The sequence below is a fragment of the Crinia signifera genome, chromosome 11, assembly GCF_055691185.1.
Source record: "Crinia signifera chromosome 11, ASM5569118v1, whole genome shotgun sequence".
In the NCBI taxonomy this organism is placed as follows: Eukaryota; Metazoa; Chordata; class Amphibia; order Anura; family Myobatrachidae; genus Crinia; species Crinia signifera.
Window position 1 is genome coordinate 72,345,400 of NC_139227.1, and position 3,937 is coordinate 72,349,336.

The 3,937-nt window shown below is 47.8% G+C and overlaps 1 long non-coding RNA gene across 1 annotated transcript; it reads left to right on the forward strand.

Moving 5' to 3' along the window:
* Positions 1 to 208: 208 nt before the first annotated feature.
* On the forward strand, positions 209 to 3,717 carry LOC146045188 (uncharacterized). The gene is made up of 3 exons (XR_014465377.1): positions 209 to 308; positions 895 to 947; positions 3,608 to 3,717. It is a non-coding gene; the product is annotated as an uncharacterized LOC146045188 (long non-coding RNA).
* Positions 3,718 to 3,937: the final 220 nt, after the last annotated feature.

Sequence of the window (3,937 nt, forward strand, 5' to 3'; positions counted from 1 at the left end):
TTGTAATAACACACAGGGGTGCTGACAGTTCGTCCAGGCCCCAGTAAAATGGGGGGTATGGTCAAAGGTCACAAGGAGGGGCAGGGTCAATGGTGAGAGCAAAAAAAAATGGTGTGTGCTGGGTGGGATCACACACAGGGTGTTAGGAGAGAGAGGACAGGTTGCTATGGCACCTTCCTCTCTCTCTCCCCAGCTCAGCACACATCATGGCAGGGGGACTCCCAACTGCAGTTTCCCATGGGTGAGACAGTGGGACATTGCAAAAAATAAAAACAGATCTAGCCTATGACAACCAGGACAGTTGCGAGGTACGGGTTGTTTTATACTCTTTGATAAAGTATTTCAATGTCAGTAGCCTGTTCCCTGTCAGAAAGCAGCAGTGACCTAAACTGTCATCAACAGTGGCGTAACAACAAATGATGCGGTCCCCCCCCCCCAGCCAAATTACGGCAAGGTGGTACCCCATACCTGGGCAGCTTGAAGTGCCAGTGCCTGGGTGCTGTGGGTGCGGCAGTGGCAGGAACTGAAGGATGTTGTGAGTGCGCTCTCTCTTAGCCAATCAGCCGTTGTCCGTCCACAGTGTCCTCTCTCAGCGCATCAGTTCCCAGACACTGCGACACTGGTGCTCCACGCTGCCCAGGTACGGGGTACCACCTCCCCTGTGACGCTGCGCCCACACTTAGTCAGCACCTCCCTGCCGTTGCGGGGTCTGTGGTGCTATAGTTATGCCACTGGTCAGCACCCTGTTACCTCTAGCTGTAAGGATAGCAGTATTTATAAGAAAGCTCACACCCTATCCATAAGTAGGACTGTTCCCGCTTATTTTTCTGTCAGCTCCGTGCTTTGTGCATGCACCAATCACTTACCATAATGCTCTCTCTTCCTGTGTTGCAGTGGCTGAGTACATCAACAAAGCCAAGAGCACCTATGGCTACAGTGAGGACCAGGTAAGGGACAGGCAGATTGCAGCCTCGCACATCACAGCACTTTCCCACTCACAGTTATGTTTACTTTTGTCCTCAGTGTCATGTCATATCTAAGCGCCATGAGTCCTGTTGGAGAAAGTGCGCTATATAAATAAAACTTACTTACTTACACCATGTTAACACCTGGCCCCAACTATTCTATTCAACTTTATCTCCCATCAGTAATCAGCATCATCATGTCACAATACTGTGAATAATGCCATAGCACAAAGGGGATGTGTCCATTAGGCCATCTATTGCCTATGACCGTATTATCACACCCCAGTGCCATCTATTTTACGGAGAAATGGGTGGACGTGGCCCGGGTGGGGCACCCTGCTCTCCCCAAACAGGAATGTTCTGGGAGAATAGGAACGTATGGCCCTGGCTGATTTGTATTGCTATGTGCGGATTGCTATTGCTGCTTCAAACAAAAAAACGGGCAGACTGGGTGCAGTCACAGCATTGCCTTCTTCTCACACCGTCGCTGCAGCACCTGCCATAGACACCTACCGATCACTTCTATGTGTCGTGCTGATTATCACAGGGATGTCTAACACAACATGGAGAAATAATAGAGGCCATATTTACCAAACTATTGTGGGAGAGGGATGATCACGCTTGTGCAGAAGCGCAGCCAGGACAGAACCTGGAAGTGGTCAAATTATGGGGTAATTCAGACCTGCTTGCTAGGCTGCGTATATTCGCTGCAGGTAAACGCTGCTGCGCCTAATGCACACCCAAATCCCTGCGCTTCCATGTGGCCGCACAGTGGAAAAGTCATGCGATGGTCGCTCACCATCAAATTATTTTTCCTCTGTTCCTTCTAATAAGCCAGGACTTATTTTTCAGAGGAACGCTTTCAGCCGAATTGGGAGGCGGCGTGATGTCATCCACCTGCCCTGAGCAGGTTGGGGCACAACTGCTTTTGTGGGCATGCCCATGAAGCGCTGGGTGGGCCTGTCAGAGCGCCCCTGGCTGTCACTCACGCAGCGAGCGCCCTGGCGATTGAAAAATGTACCGAATGCGCTGGCTGCGGGGGCGGAGATTAATTCCAGGGCTACTTACAGTAACTGCAGTCATAAGAAACTACAATTATTGGGACCAAGACCTGATAACTGTATATATGTCTCTGAACCATTGGGAAATCATACCCTTGCTATATCCCAGTTACCGCTCTCATGTATTACAGTTATTTATTTTATTTAGTAATTTACTAAGATGTGTATTCTACTTCACATGTGATGTTGCTATGGGTAACCAATCAGAAGCTACTTTTTATTTAGCACGCTCTAGATTCTGGAGCGTGCTAAATAAATAAGAAGTAGCTTCTGATTGGTTGCCCATAGCAACATCACATGTAAAGTAGAATACACATCTTAGTAAATTTCCCCCAATATCTGATTGGTTGCCCATAGCAACATCACATGTAGAATACACATCTTATGCCGTGTTCACACTACGAGTGTGAACAACACGGCTTTTACCTGGCATTTTAATCCCGGGAGCTACAGCGCCAGACCCCTTTCTCACTGCTAGGTCAAATTCCCGGGTGAAGCAGTTTTACCTGGTATTTTGCCTTTTAACAAGGGTTTTTTTGCAGTGTGAACGGATCACCCGTGTCTGCATACCCGGATCTCAAACACGGGTAAAAAGTAGGGTTGGAGACCTGGGTATTTTGACACGGGTTGACCCGTTCACACTTAAAAAAAGGCAAATTACCGGTTCGACATGCTAGACCCGGGAATTTGCCTTGCGGTGAGAACGGGGTATTAGTAAATATCCCCCTATATGTTTTTCAGGAATGGGATCATTCGTCAGACTGCATTTAGGTCTACAGTCATTAGGTCGACCCCACTAGGTCGACTGGCAGGAAGGTCGACCTGACTTAAGGTCGACATGGGCCAAGGTCGACATGACTTAAGGTCGAATTTGCATAAAGGTCGACATGAGGAAGGTCGACTGGTCATAAGGTCGACATGGGTTTTCACTGTTTTTTTATCCGAATGTCGACACAGTCGACATGGACACAGTTGGCAATGAGAATCGGACGCTCGCTGCGCTCGGCACACTATTTTATTCTCCCACCACGCCCTAGTGGATGGTAGGGCATGAAATACCGCCTGTTGGCACATGTCGGCTCAAAAAACAGTGAAAAACCCATGTCGACCTTATGACCAGTCGACCTTCCTCATGTCGACCTTTATGCAAATTCGACCTTAAGTCATGTCGACCTTGGCCCATGTCGACCTTAAATCAAGTCGACCTTCCTGCCAGTCGACCTAGTGGGGTCGACCTAATGACTGTAGACCTAAGTTCATTCTAATAGATGACCGCATCCTGTTTTTCAGATCTCCTCATAGTCACATGTGGAGTAGCTAATAACACCTGTGAGCTTTTACAACATGCCAGACAGTAAAGAATACACCTGTGCTCAACTAAGGAGATATGGAAAACATGCCCTGTTTGGGACTATGTACTGTAGGTTCTGATATCAGTGGGCTAGTGAGAATGTAGCAGGAGCTCCTCATGCGCCCACACTCCTCACACTTATATTGTGTCCTATTTTGTGTCCATTCCTGTCCCTTTTGCTCTCATTCATCCTCTTGTTCCTCTAACGACACTATGTCCTCTGGTCACAGGCTCTAGAAGTATTACTGTGGCAAACGTATCACCTGGAACGTGCACTGGAACATATTTCATCAGGTCAGCGCGGGCAAAGTAACCTCCGGAGGAGCAAGAGGCTGGAAAGGTGAGAGACAGAACATGTCACAGGCTGGGGAGGTGGGGAACTGGATTGTGAGAAAGGAAGGTTTATTAACAGCTGTTTATAGCACCAACATATTCCGTTATTCTTTACAATTGGGATCAAACCCGTAATAAAACAAGATTGGGTAATAGCAGATAGAGAAAGAGGTAAGGCTTCCAATGTATAGGGAAATAGGAGTATGATGCATGAGGATAAGTGCTAC